At 38.7% G+C, this 16,246-nt stretch overlaps 1 pseudogene; it reads left to right on the forward strand.

Moving 5' to 3' along the window:
• Positions 1-11,016: 11,016 nt before the first annotated feature.
• Positions 11,017-11,388, forward strand: LOC145140489 (putative mitochondrial protein AtMg00820 pseudogene; annotated as a pseudogene).
• The last annotated feature ends 4,858 nt before the right edge of the window (positions 11,389-16,246 follow it).

Below are 16,246 nucleotides of genomic sequence, written 5' to 3' on the forward strand. Positions count from 1 at the left end.
CCATATACTGCTTTATCTAGAATATAACAATGATTTGGAAATTTTTCATTCACAAAACCTGGAGGTTGTTCAACACATACTGTTTCTTCAAGTTCTCCTTTCAGAAATGCACACTTCACATCCTTTTGATATACTTCAAAGTTTTATTGAGAAACATAGGCGAGAAATATGCGAACTGATTCAAGTCTAGTCACAGGAGCAAACGTCTCTTCGTAATCGATTCCTTCTTCTTGACTTTAACGACCAAACGTGCCTTATTCTGAATGACATTTCCTTCTTCATCCATCTTATTTCTGAACACCCATTTCATTCCAACCACTGAAGCATTTTCAGGAGTAGGAACCAATTTCCACACTTTGTTTCGATCAAACTCATTCAGTTCTTCTTGCATTACTTGAACCCAATCTGCATGATCAAGAGCAGTTTTAACGCTTTTAGGTTCAATTTTTGATATAGAGGAGTTAAACATGAAAAATTCCAATTTGGAAAATAATGCTATTTGTTTCGCTTTTTGTTGAGCACGAGTGAGAACTCCTAAAGAAGAATATCTGATCACTTGAGACCGAGGATGATCTTTAGTCCATTTTGTCAGTGGTGGATAGTTTTGATCATATATTGGATCAATTTCAGCAAATATTTCTTCAAATTCTGATTGAGCATCCAAATCATTATTTTCGATATTCTCCCCCTATAAATTTGCATGTGACTCATCATTCGGAGTTGAGCTCTCCTCCTGGAGTGGAACTCCTGAATCAATATTTGGAGATGAACTCTCCCCTGGATTGGAGCATCAAGAGGCTCTGATTGAGTTGAAATTTCACTTGCATTCGGAATACATTGCTTGTGAGGAGTCTCTATTTCTTCAAAAACTTCATCAGCTATCTTTATTAATTCATCCTCATGTAACATAATAGCTTTCTTCAATTTTCTTTGATCTTTTGTTCAGAACACGATATGCCTTTAAAGTTAATGAATGTCCCAAAAAGATTCCTTCATCGGCTTTTCATCAAATTTGTTCTGATGTTCTTTTGAATTGAACAAAAAGCACCTGGATCCAAACACATGGAAAATTTTGACATTAGGCTTTCGATTATTCAGAATTTCATATGGAGTAATCAGAAATCGTTTGTTAATGTAAGATCGATTCTGAGTAAAACAAGCAGTGGCAATAGCATCAGCCCAAAAATATAAAGGAAGATTCGGAAATGAGAGCATTGTCCTCGCAGCTTCACAAAGAGAGCGATTTCGTCTTTCAACTACACTGTTCTGTTGTGGAGTGTAAGGCGAAGAGAAATTGTGATAAATTCCTTTGTTTGTCAAGAGTTCTTCAAATGCATGATTTTTTTAATTCTGAACCGTTATCACTTCGAATTTTTCGAACTAGCTTTCGTAATTGTAGCCCAGTCTGCTTGATGAAATCAATCAGCTTCTGAGTTGCATCAGATTTCTATTTAATAAAGAATACCCAAGTAAATCTAGAAAAATCATCAACAATAACGAAAATGTATTTTTTTACTGCCAATGCTTTCAATAGCAGATGGACCACAGAGATCAATATGCATCAATTCAAGTGGTTCAATGATCTTGGTATTTATTATGGAAGAATGACTTTTTCTGCTTTGTTTTCTGAGCTCACATGCAGCACATAAGTGTTCCTTTTCAAATTTTAGAAGAGGAAGTTCACGAACAAGATCACCAATTACGAGCTTCTTGACATCCTTGAAGTTCAGGTGAGAAAGCCTTTTTGTGCCATAACCAACTATCATCTGAGGAAGCTTTCGTAAGCAAGCAAATAGATGGTTTCCCTTGGAATGGATTTAGATTTAGAGGATACATTTCTCTTTTCCTTCTTCACTTCAGAAGAACAGCTTTAGATTTCTTTTCTATGATTTTTGAACCTTCTTCATCAAAAGATACTTTGAGATCTATACCTACAACCAATTGAGAAACGCTAATTAGATTGTGTTGCAAGCCTTCAACATAAGCTACCTTCCGAATTGTGAATTCTCCATTTGTTATCATGCCATATCCCTTTATTTCTCTAGTGGCATTGTTTCCATACTTCACTTTTCCTCCATCTTTTAAAGTCTAAAACTCTCTTAATTCTACTTTCCTTCCTGTCATGTGACGTGAACGGCCGCTATCAATGTACCATTCTGAATCATACTGCTCATCACGCCTAACCTGCAAAATTTAAGCACGTTTAGGAACCCAAGTCGACTTGGGTCCTTGTGAAAATTTCATTTGAACAGGAAAAATCTTTGTCTTGTCAACCCAAAATGATTTTCTTTTCAAAGTATAGTTCATGCCTTTTTCCATTTTAAAAACTTCAATTTTGTTATCACAAAGATTGATTTCAAAAAATTAGATTTTTGGAGAATATATTCTTTGAATTTTGGAGCCTTCCTGTTCGAAAATTTTTTTTTTTGCCTTTTTCAACTTTGCTTCGTATTCTTTGAGAGTAATGTCAGGATCTGAAACAACCTTGTTTTCAATATTAAGATCTTTCGTTTTAGCAATCGGTTTAGAAAACTGTGACTTTGGTGAATAACTTGATTTCGGTTTTTGGAATTTGAGATGAATCGGTATTTTGATTAAAAGATCTTGATGAATTGACAGAACTTTGATTTGAATTCATTCCAACTTTCTTCCAAAAAAAAATCTTTTAATAAAATTCTTTTTGTGTCTTGCATTCATTTATCTTTTCTTTGCAATTAATTCCTCAGCAGATTTCCGATTGTTTGCTTTTGGTTTTTCCTTTCTAATCGGTGTTTCATTCCTTTCTAATGAAGTTTCACTTGAAACATATTTTATACCATTTGGTCCAGCCTCATCATAACAAAAGTCCACACGATTCAATGGTTCTGAAACGTATTTTCCTTTTGATTTCCAGGAGGTCATTTTTGAGAGACCTTTCGTTTCATCAGCATTGTCTATTGACTTTGACTAGAAAAATTCATCACACCCTTTTGAATTATCAAGAGCAACCATGGATGTTAATTCAGAAGTGTCATTTTTTATTCCTTTCTTTACAAAAACTTAATTTGGTGTTATATGAACTTTTGGAAGAACTGTTGCTTCTTATTTCAAAACTTTTGAACCTTTGTTTTCAACAATTTAAACAAATTCGATTGAGTTTTTAGAAATCAAATTTTTCTTTGGTTCATTAAGATTTTTCACAAAAGCAGAACAATCAATTTCGTTTTCTACAGATATTTCATTCATTTAGCTTTCATCAAATTCAAAAATATTCACATAATAGAGAGTATTATCCGAATTCAATTTCTTGCATAATTAGTCATATTTCTGCATAGCACTCATTTTGATTTCTTGCTTATCCTATTTGGTTCAGATATTTTTAAACATGTTTTTATGTTCTTTGGACTTAATGTATTCTTAAATTTTCTCAAGTCCAACTCTGTAGGAATCAGAAACATCATCAGAAGATACAATTGATTCACATTTATAACATTCAGCATCAATTTCATCTTATTTCAATTCAAGAAAAGGAAAAACCATCTTATACAAACCTTTGCCTATTTCGCAATCCAAATGAAGTTGAGTAATATTGAAATACAAACGTTTAGCAATCAAACAAAAATTATTTTGCTGTTTCAAAAGTACTCTACTATCTCTCTTAAGCAAAATAATATCATTTCTAGATATATTAAGCTCAACCTCCAAGGTTTCTATTCTTATTCGTATTTCCTCATTTTTAAATGTTGTCCTATTAATATTATCATTCAGATTAGAATTACTGATACGAGTCCTTTTTAAGCAATCACTAAAATCAGAAATCGTATAATGTAAATCATTCAATTCAGAATCATAACGTGATGTAGGGATATTAAGAGATTTAAGAATAGAGTGCACCTTTTCCACCATTAGTCATGTATCCTTTCTTTTCCGAACTGCTACTCTGAACCATCTAACACCTTCCTGTATAACCTTGCTTCTCGGAGTTCACCATGAAACACCCACCATGAGTAGGTTTCTTTACTTCATCATCTTCTGATTCTGTGGATCACACTTCAACTTGACCATCATCACTTTCCTCTTGTACCATCAACACAGGTTTCGCAGTTGGTGTATTTTTCTTTCGGAGTTCTTCTATATTCTGAGTGTAGTAAGCTTCGCCTTTATCCTTCTCTTTCTTCTCATTCTGTTTACGTAGCATGCATTCTTTTGCGAAATGATTCTTGTCATGACAATAATTACAGTCTTATCCAGAGTCACCTAGCACCTTTTTCTCTTTCTTCTTATCGTCATTCTGAGAATTCTTATAACTCTCTTCTCTTGGCTTTTCGTAATAGGTTTTTAAAGAATTTCTTGGGGTTAGACACCATCAGTGCTTTATCTTCCTTAGAGATTTCATTATCCGAAATGTCATATTCGGAATCATCAGCAATCGACATCTTTCGCTTATTACCTTTAGCAACCAAAGCCAACGATCCAACACCAGAGACTGGCTTTGCTTCTTTTGTGACTTCATCTTCATTAGAGTTCAAAATTCCCACCAGTTCTGCTACCGAATAGTTTTTGAACTGTTCATGAGCCTTAACAATGGAAACTATTGATTTCCATTCTGGTCCGAGACCGTTCATGAATGTTACTTTTTCTTTAATAACCTATCGCTTAGGATTGTATTTAAGCATTCTGCTCAACAAGTGATTAAAGTGATTGACAGTCTGATCTAGGTTCTCATCTTGTTTTGGCACAAAGGATCAAAACTCTGACAAAGTGTTGTTTGCAGAGAATAGTCCAAGACGTCATCACCTGAATATAATTCCTTCAGTCTGTCCCAGATTCCTTTTGCAGTGTCGTGTGAACTGACAAGACGGAATGTGTCAGGAGGAAGAGCAAATCGAATGATTCTCATTGCCTTTAAATTACACATCAGCTTGTCCTTCTCATCATTTCGAATGTCAGTATGTTCAACAATGATTGCATTATAGTCAGGCTGAGTTTTGACTTCTTTTATGGTACCCGAATACTTGTACATTTCAACTGTCATTGCATGCCATATACTAGATCCATGTTCTTCAATTCCCATCATGTAATCTTCAAAGTAAAGAGCCCAGACCTCATAATTTTCTAGAAAAAGGATAGGAATCCTTGTTGTTGATCCAATGCTGCTAGGGAGATTAAATGAGAGAGAGTGAGTGTTGAAACAAAAAGTGACCCTTCTCAGCTAAGGAACCGCGGACCTAAAGACTTGGTGATACCGTAGAGAAGATTTAAACTGGAGATTGATTTTGTCGTTTGTAAACCGCAAACATGAAGACCTACCGCAGAGATGAATGATACATGAAGACTTTACGTTACTTTTCTGATATTGCTTATTAACGTTGTAATATCCAGTGAACCTTTTGATGTCACCATAGTCAGTAGTTTAATAGTTGTTTACTCTTCAATGTAACTTTTCGGGACTCTATAAATAGAGCATCCCTCTTCATGTATTCTTACCACTTCCAGAAGTCTTATTGAAATACAAAGATCGTTCATCTCTATCTCTATTATCTTAACTGATAAACCGAGTCTCTCTTCACTTTAAGTTGATCGCACTTACTAACTTGTGTTTGCATGTAAACCTTGTTATGAATCAACTTGGTGTATACTTGATATAACTTGTTGCTATTAATTTCCTTTACATTTCTGCAATCTAACTCTTCTAACTTATTAATTTTGAGCTAACAAGATCCTTCGAGATTAACTTATTCCGCATTATATTATCTTGTGACTAACGTTTGTTCAACTTTTTCTCTCAACAATTGGTATCAGAGCCAAAGTGGTTGATTTTTAAACAAAACTTTGATTTTAGAAAGCCTTCTGTACCACTGAAGCTCATTCTTAAAAAACAGGAAAATATGGCACAACCTTTTTCATTAAACGTTTCCAACAGTGTTGGAGGTTCGAACAGAGCTCCAATACTTGTTGCAAATAAATACCACCATTGGTCTCAAAGAATGGAAAGGTATCTTAAGAGGCTTGGTAGAGATTTATGGAGGTCTGTGGAAGAAGGACCCCATGTCCCAGTTCTTACTCCCGTTCAAGCAGATGGTACTCAAGCACGTCTAGGTGCAGGTCAGGCAGCCATGAACCAACCAACAAATGATGATCTTGACAAAATGGAGAAAGACGGCATAGCCTTTTATGAAATACCATGTGGTGTTGCTCCATATAACTTCGACATCATTATCATTTGCAAGTCTGACAAGGAGATCTGGGATGTGCTGAAGAATCTTTACCAGGGGTCAGAATAAGCTTAGGACAAAAAAAACTCACCATATCTCTCAATGAGTTTAACAACATTAAAGCTCTTCCCGACGAAAGTCTTGACGATTAATTCAAACGGTTCAATCTCATCATCACAAAGCTGTCAAATGTTGGTACAGTTCGCAGTAATCATGAAATAAACCTACAATTCCTGAATGGTTTGGGAAGACATTGGTCTACTGCAAAGATGATAGTGCAGGGGGATAGAAAGATTCGTACTCTATCTTTGTTCAATCTATATGGAGAACTTCAAGCATAATAATCAACTGTGCTAAAGGATTGTGCAGACCTGGGTGGACCATTGGCCCTGATGGCTCAAACTCCACAGTTTAAAACTCCTCAGTACTCATATCCCACAGAGTCATCTTACCAGCATTCATATGATAGTCCACCGCAGTCATATGAAGCTGATGCCGAAATTGATGACGTAGAAGAGCTTCAGAATGCCATCGCTTTGGTCAGCCAACAATTCAATAGGCTTCCACCACCATCCTTTCAAAAAAACCAACAGTTCACCAAACCTCCCTTTAATCGCAACTTCAACCCACAGAGTAACCACTCAAGGTATCCCAAGAATCCTCATCATTCTTCACAACCACAGAATGCTTCTTCAAAAGAGCCATCGCAGACCAACAAACCTTCAGACTCCGGTATCACTACCGAACACAAAGATGGAGTCATTTTCTGCCATAAGTGCCATAAGGAAAACCATTTTGCCAAAGACTGCAAAGCAAACGTGGTAAAGGATAAGGCATTCTATCTCACGATGGCTCAAGAAATTGAGGAAAGAGAAAAGGAAAGAGCTTATGTTGCTCAAGTAAGAAGGGATCATCAGGTGTGGTCCTCGGGAGATGAAGATGAAGAGATTGATAACAACAAGCAGAAAAGGAAGATTTGCATGGTGGCAAACAGTGAGGAGGATGGTTCGACAAATCTGCAGAGGAATTACTGCTACATGGCCAAAGATGACACCCTCAGCATTTTCGAACAGGTAAAAATTATGATACAGTCAAATAATTACATCATGCATGAATGTGAACCTTACTTAGAAAGACTAAATGACACTTGTGTTGCCGTCCTTTCAGACTACAACAAGGCCCTAGACGAAAAGAACATAATGCCCCAAGAGTTGTACCATGTGAGAGGAAGACTAGAAGATAAAAGGCTTAAGGTCGCCATGTTAGAAAAGGACTTATTGTTAGAAAAATATGTTAGGATGTTAAGTGAAACTCAATTAGATATTGCTTTGAATCAACGAGATATTACCCGAAAAGAGATTGTACATTTAAATCTTTTAATTGAAAACCTATTTAATGAAAGTGAAGCTATTGAGAATCTTGTTAACAGTGGGACCGTAGACAACACTTATAATTGGGGATGGTCCAATAGGTTCTCAACCGATGAGACCTCTTCTCCCTGATTCAATGTCGAACGTCCCTATGTCCCATCGGATAGACCTTTTCAATATCCAGTCAATAATAAGACGTATCCTGAAGACATGCAATGTCACTTCGGTATACTTCGTGAACTTAGCAACAATTGTGTCATTGAGGAAATTCTTCCTGAATCCTCGGGTAATTCAAATGAATTCATACCCACTATTGGCACAATTAGTCCAGGCTCTCAATCAAGTTCAGTTGTTGATGAAGAGATTATCTTGGAAGGACCTGAATTAGTCATAAATGGTCCATCCTTGTCGTCCAAAAATTGTCCCAATCAGAAGTAACCTTTGACTTACTCTGCGGTAGTCCAATCTTCTCTATCGCAAACCCCAGTCCAATGCACAACCACTCTTCAGCCTATTTTGCATGAATTGCCAATTAATAATTTTGAATTTGGCCAATGTTCCGAAAGTCATGAATTTTCCAGTTCTGGTGACTCAAGTCCTCGTTTTTTACCTCAAACAAAGAATTTCAAAAAACCTCAATTAAATGTTTCTGATGTGGTCTCACCAAAAGTTCAAGCAATGTTGGCTTTAGAAAAGGAGATCAAAGCCCGACGTGAAAAGCAGGAAACTGATTTCAAGAATAAAACTTTCAAAAATCAAGTCAAATTGTCAAACAAAAGAAATTTTGAAAAACCCACAACTGCAAAAATCTTTTCAAAATCCACTGCAGTTGATGGTTCATGTAAAAAGTCATGTTCAATGACTAAACTTCCTGACACAAACAAAACGGCGAAATTTCAAAAGAAAGTCACATCACTTCCACAAAATTCCTTCACAAATCCAAAATGGAAGGGTATTCTACCAACTCCAAATCTTTCAAAAACACATCAGTCAGTCACAAGATCAAAACCTAAGTTTAGGTCATGTGTCAAGCCTTTTTCAAGTCCCAAGGACACTCCAGCAAAACACCATTCAAGGACCGGTCACAAGAAACAAGCTACACCCTCTAGACCTTTGACAAAATTTGGTTTGTGGATAAATGAGAAAAACCTTACCTTTGGTTTCTACCCACTGGAAGAGTCATGTCCAATACCAACATGTGACATTCCAAAAGAAGTAAAACATCCCGCACTTGGACTGAAACAAGAAAAGACACATGTTCATAACTCCCATGTGAATGTATTTGTTAAGAAAGTGTCACACGTTACCCAAGACTCCAAACTTGTTTGGGTGCCCAAACTAACCCACTGATTTTGCAGGTAATGTGCAAGGAGGAACAAGAAGAAGAATGGTTAATTGATAGTGTCTTCTCCTTGCACGTGAATGGAAGGTTAGAATACCTTCACGATTTCATGCCAATCAGTAGTGGTGGACACGTCAGTTTTGGGAACAACGCAAATGGAATCATCAGGGGTTATGGATTATTGACTACGGGAAGCTTCTCTATTCAGAGAGTTGCTTATGTAGAGGGTCTTAAGCACAATTTAATAAGTGTGGGTCAATTATGTAAAGCTGGACACTAGGTTGAATTCGACAGTGAATACTGCTACATAATGACAAATGACATGAACACTTGCTTGATCAAATCTAAAGTTGAAGGGACAATGTATCCATTGGATGTCTCCTTGATCATTAGCAAACCGCAGTTGTGTTTTCTGTCCAAAGCAGTGACTGAAGTGAGTTGCTTATGGCACCGCAAACTTGCTCACCTCAACTTCAGATACATCAATAACTTGGTAACTGAAGAGTTAGTCTGTGGACTACCAATCTTAAAGTACAACAATGATACGTTATGCCCATCATGTGAGTGTGGTAAACAAACAAAGGGAAGCCATCCTCTGATTGTTGATTCTTCAATCGTCGAACCACTAGAGCTCCTTCATATTGATCTTTGCGGTCCATCTACTATATCCAGTCTCCATCACAAAAAATATATCATGGTTATAATGGATGATTTCACTCTCTTCACCTGGGTCTTCTTTTTGAGACATAAGTCAGATACACCGCAGACCTTGATCAACTTCATCAAGGAGATAGAGCTCTAAATCAAGCTACCACTCAGACGGATAAGAAGTGACAACGGGACTGAATTTACTAATCAACTCTTAAATAGCTTTTTAGTCTCCAAAGGCATTAGTCACAACTCTTCGGCACCCTATACACCACAAAAAAACGGAGTAGTAGAGCGAAGAAATAGAACATTGGTCGAAGCAGCTAGATCGATGTTAAACTTTGCCAACCTTCCTCTCTACTTCTGGGCAGAAGCAGTGGCAACTGCATGCTTTGTTCAAAATCGAAGCATCATTTGCAAATGCCTCAATAAGACTCCCTATGAAGGCCTCAACAACCGCAAACCCAATGTCCGATTCTTTCATATTTTTGGGTGCAGGTGTTTTGTGATCAACAACAAGGATCATCTTAACAAGTTTGCACCAAAGTCATATGAAGGCATTTTTCTAGGTTACTCAACCAAAAAAGTTGCATACAGGGTTCTCATAAGGCGTACCAGAATAATAGTTGAAAGTTTTGACGTTAAGTTCGACGACTATTATGTCCACATTACTGCTCCTTCCACCGAAACAAAGTACATTATGGAAAGTGATATCCCCATTTCCTCATTTCCATTGAACATAGTAGAAGTTAACTATGATGACCTCTTCGATCTCGCAGAGACAGCGCATCTCTCAAAAATTTTGGTGTCTCTGATGGCATAACAACAACACGCAGTAGTATCTGGACATATCATGTCTGAAGGAACATCATTCAATACTTACACCTCGTCGGTTGAGGGGGAAAGACCAGTTCCTTTGAAAATCACATCCGCAGAGGTTCCAATACTTGAAGATATTGCTCTAGTGCCTACCCGCAGACCAACCAACCAATCAACCGCGTCTGAAGACTCTGATGAAGAAGAACTTGAAAACATTGATACAATACGTGATCCAATAATTATTCATCACTCATCAGTCCAGGGGGAACCAATGTCACTTGTCCAGTGGGAACCGTCATCAGTTCAGGGGGAATTCCCATCTACAACTCAGGGGGAACTTCCATTACCTACCGCAGACCCCATTCCAACAAACCAAGACTCATATGCGGGTTGTTCTCAGATTGAGGGGGAACTACCTTCTCCAACCACAGAGTCCTCGGATGTAGAGGATATTCCCTCAATCGCAGCCGCAGACCATCAACAATCACGACTACATGTTTGGAAATGAGATCATCCACCGGGTCAAATCATCGGCAACCCATCCTCAGGTATTCAAACTCGATCCTCTACTAATTTAAATAACCATTGTCATTATGCAACATTCATGTCTTCGGTCGAGTCTAGAACAACAAAAGAAGTGCTTATGGAGTCCGATTGGATCATTGCAATGCAAGAGGAACTTTTTGAGTTTGAACAAAATAAATTTTGGAAATTGGTACCGAAGCCAAAAGGTCACATAGTCATCGGTACAAGATGGGTGTATAAGAACAAGTTAGATGAATCTGGTGTGGTGGTAAGAAACAAAGCACGATTAGTCGCCAAGGGGTATAGTCAACTCGAGGGTGTTGACTACAATGAAACATATGCCCCTGTAGCAAGAATGGAAGCCATACGTGTTTTCTTAGCTTATGCTGCTCACGAAAACATCAAGGTTCATCAGATGGATGTAAAAACATGCATTCCAGAATGGCGAACTGAAAGAGGAAGTTTACCTGCAACAACCTCCAAGCTTTGAAAGCTTAGAATTTCCAAATCACTGTTACAAGCTAGAGAAAGCAGTATACGGTCTTAATCAAGCACCAAGAGCGTGGTATGAGACTCTCTATGAGTTTCTTGTCACCTCAGGATACAAAAAGAGGTGTGATTGATCCCACTTTGTTTAGACGAGCAAATGACAATCACTTGATGCTTGTTCAAATATATGTGGATGATATCATCTTTGGATCAATAGATAAGGGTATGGTGGATGAATTTGCCAGGCTCATGACAAGAAAATTTCAAATGAGCATGAATAGAGAGATCAATTTCTTTCTAGGACTTCAAGTTAAACAGGTCCCTCAAGGGATATTCATTCATCAAGAAAAGTCCACCACTGAATTGTTGAAGAAGTTTTCGATGGACAATTGCTCCTCGGCGAAGGTCCCGATGGCCTTTGGGTATAAAATTTTTGTTGACCCTCCCAGAGAGTCAGTTGATCTCAAAACATATCGAGAAATGATTGGATCACTGATGTACCTCACTGCCAGCGAACCGGATATTGCATTTGCAACGGGTTTGTGTGCTCGGTACCAGGCTGACCCTAAAGTATCTCACTTGACCGCAGTCAAGTAGATCCTCATGTATATAAAGCGAAGTAAAGCAATGGGCCTTTGGTACCCTGCGGGTAACGATTTTAGTCTTTAAGCTTTCACAGATGCAGATCATGTTGGGTGCAGACTTGATCGTAAGAGCACTTTGGGTGGATGTCAGTTCTTAGGAGGAAGATTAGTTAGTTGGTCTTCAAGGAAACAAAACTGTATTTTTTGTCTACCGCAGAGGCGGAATATGTGGCCGCAGCCAACTGTTGTTCCCAAGTCCTTTGGGTGAAGACTTAACTTATGGACTACGGTTACAGGATGCTATGGGTAACCATCTATTGTGATTCTGAGAGTGCAATAGCGATTTCTCATAATCCTATTCATCACTCAAAGACGAAACATATAGAACTTCGGTATCACTTCATCAAAGACCACATCCTCAAAGGTAACGTTGAACTTATTTTTGTGCCCACTTACAAAGAAATGGCTGATGTTTTTACCAAGGCACTCGACTCCACAAGGTTAAACGGATTTTTGGAAATGATTAGGATGATGAACCCTGACCCACAGCTCTTTCTGCAAGGATAGGTACGCAGACCATATCAGGTCTCCGGGGGTGAATAAACTGTTTCTTTTCTTTTCCATAAACAAAATTCTTGAAACACTTTATTCACTGTTGTATCTTTCTAGAATAACTAATGTAGTGTATAGTTCATAATTTCTCTTCGGTACTCGTTGAATATTGAAGTCACTTATGATCTATATACTCCACGGGTCCTTTTATTCCTTTTATTTCTAACCTCTATGATCTAGTTTGTCTTTCAGCTACCGCAGACACATTGAATGAACCCGCAGTCATTAATTTTCAAGTGCTTTAAATGCCGATGTGTGCTATTTAATGAAGCTTAAAAACAAAAAAAAATTCTTCAAAACATTCATTTTGTCGCACATAACGTTTTTCAGTAATCCTTAACACTTTCCTCAGTCAGGTCTACTTTTGGATAAAAATCAAATAAATCGATTTTCTATAAAAGAAATCTTTTTTGAAATATCGTTTTTCTAATCCAGTCATGTCATGCAACCTTTGGGGTCTAATCCGTTCCACTTCCCCATTTTTACAACAGATAAAACACGTCACACCCCACGATTAATCAGCGTGTCATCATGGACCTGCAACGCATCTAATGCCCCACCTTTCCGGAATAAACATTTATTTTTGATTTATTTAATTTTAGCTGATAATGGTAAAAACCCAAGGGTTTTTAACTTTAACAGCTATAGGTTAATTAATATCAATAACTTTTGAAATCCATAGGTATAAAAACCCCCCCATTTCTTCCCAATATCGTTTTTACGCTATCTGAACTCTCTCGACGAACTCTCTCATCTTCTTCACCTTCTTCCTAAAAAGCTTTCTGCAAGTTCTTCAAACTTTTTCTCTACAACAATGGTGAAGTCAGACATTGCAAAGAAGCAATCCAAAGCCTCAGGCTCAGCTCGTCCAACAGGTTCTGAATCCACGATCAAAGACCTTACTCCAACGATTGCACCCAACAATTACAGAGGAATATTTGAAGATCATCAATCGTACAATGAATCCATTAAACTGATGATCAAGTTTCTTCCAACACACCCATTGTTTTACGCTTTCGATTCATTTACTGAAGTTGCTCCATTGTCGGTTCTTTTCAAGTGTGCCTTTTTTCCCTTCAAACCTAGAAACAATCCTTAAGAAGTTCATCTGAATCTCGTTGACGATTCTTTGGTGGTTCTCACTAAAGAAAATTTTCTTTCTGCAATCATTCTCAGGATACTTCCTTCAACAAAATTCTACTCCCCAAGTACAACCGATGTGTTTTCTACCCTTTATCAAATGAGGTACCAGGCGAAATTGAAAGGTGTAGGCAGATTCAAGAAAAACAAATTGCCTGCTGTTTGGCAATTTGTTTGTCACTTTGTGATCAGATGTCTCTCAGGCAAAACAGGAGGGACGAATAACATGGGGATAAAACTTCTGGAAATCATATGGAGCATTTACACTAATAATGCAGTCAATTACGGGCAAATCCTCTGGGATGACTTCTTGCAATACATCTCCAAGGATGCACCAAAAGAAGGGATGACAGAACTCATATTCGCTAGGTTCTGGCCACTATGTCTGTTTGATCTACACAAAGATTCTAAACTTAGCATTGGACTCACTACAGTAGAGGTAGTTGAACATATAATGGCTACGAGTGATATTGCCCCATATCACACTTCCCCGCCAAGACCCAGTCAGCTTACCGCAGACCAGGACCCACAGCCAAAATCTACCAAACCTAGTCAGTCTACCGCAGCTCAGGACCCTCAACCAAAATCGAAAAGAGTCAAAAGCATAGCCCAAAAAACTCCCATGAATGTTGTTAAAAGGGGAGTTGATCCCTCACAAAAGAGGATGGCTAAGACCGCAGAGCCTACTTCTACAGCTCCGGCTCATGACATTCCTATTAATGTCAACGATGAACATCAAGATGAGCCTTCAGAATCCCATGATGTTTTTAGGAGAAAGAAACTGAAGCTCACCCCAAGTCAAAGACAAATGAGATCCAAGGAACATGCAAGAGTCTCTCCAAAGATTCCCGCATCCATTCGAGTCACCGCAGACTCACTAAAAGAACCCCAACTCACCACTCATATACAGAAAGTGTATCGGTTTCATCTCATGATGGAGACAGGCCCCCAATTGGAACCTGTAACATCCGGATTCCCAGGTATCTTATTTTAAGTATTTATATTGAGTTTTAGGGAGGGACTCGGCGAGTAGGCGCTCAGACTCGCCGAGTAGGATCGCGCATTTCTTGTCTGATTTAATGAAGGATTCGACGAGTCGATGCGTGGACTCGGTGAGTCCGCGATATAAAATGAAACCCTAATTCTCGGGGTCTGTGCCCTATTTAAAGGCCTTTATAGCCTCCATTTGCGGCCAATGCACCCCTGAGAAACCCTAGAGGGTAGAGAGAAAGCTTGTGGTGCAAGAGGAAGGCTATTTCACCATTCCTTGTGTGTTTTAGCAAAGGAGAAGTGGTTTCCAACAAGAAGATGTCAAGGGAGCTGTGGATCCAGGGTTTTCAAGTTCAGATCTACACTATTGAGGTATCAAATTGAACTTCCTTTCTGTTTTGGGTTAAGATCTATGATTTAGGGTTTTCTATAACCTTTTAAGGGTTGAAAAGTTGAGTTTATGGTCCCTTGCTGGGTTAGACCTCAGATCTGGACCCATAGAGGTCCAGAGAACCTTCCCCATTCTGCTTTATGTTTGTTCATGGAGGATTGGAGACTAGGTTGCCATTTATAGAGTTATTTCTCCATTTATGACTTGATGTGGGTTGCATGCACGTAAAGGTTGCACCTTTACGTGACATTTGAGCAGGTGAAGGGTAGATGTGATAGTTAGGGAAGCAGATCTGACCTTAGAAGGTTATTTGAGTAAGAACATGGAAGCAACTCGCCGAGTCCATAAGTGGACTCGACGAGTCGAGTCGGGGTTGCCCCGCGATTCATGACAGGTGTAATCCGTCGAGTGGGACGAAGACTCGACGAGCCAAGAGAGGCTAGAAGGATTCAGTGAACCCGCATGGACTCGCCGAGTCGCCCATGTGCACTCGACGAGTCGGTCAAAGTTGACCATTGACTTTCGTTGACCTTAGGGTTCTGGTCAAGACTGATGCAAGAGAGTTCAGGGAATGGTAGAATGGCCTTCTACCCAATCTGTAGAGATGAGGCTCTGAGAGAATATTGATCTGGAATGTTATTTGAATAATAGGAGAAGGCTAGGTCGGAACGTTGAGCACGAGAGTTTATCCGACTTCATTGAGGTGAGTCTTCTCACTATACTGTACCTGGAAGGGTACCTATGTGTGACTGGAAGGTCTTGTATGCTATGCGATGTATGTGTTATATGCGGTTATGTGATATATATATGTGTTATGTATGCTATGTATGATGAGGACCGGAAGGTCAAGATGATAAGGACCGGAAGGTCAAGATGATATGGACCGGAAGGTCAAGGGGTTACGGACCGGAAGGTCGATACTGGTAGGACGGGAAGGTCTACCGGGATTCGGGACGGAAGTCCCCTGAGACACATGGATCGGAAGATCCTACAGATTTGTGGCCTGGAAAGGCGTATGTGCTGTATGTGGTATTTGGGGAACTCACTAAGCATTTATGCTTACAGTCGTTGTGTTATGTGTTTCAGGTACTAGCGAGGATTGCGAGAAGGCGCCGGCATGATCCGTACACACTCATAGAGAT

This window comes from Lactuca virosa, chromosome 9 (genome assembly GCF_052849685.1).
Source record: "Lactuca virosa cultivar CGN04683 chromosome 9, Lactuca_virosa_CGN04683_v6, whole genome shotgun sequence".
NCBI classification, from domain to species: Eukaryota; Viridiplantae; Streptophyta; class Magnoliopsida; order Asterales; family Asteraceae; genus Lactuca; species Lactuca virosa.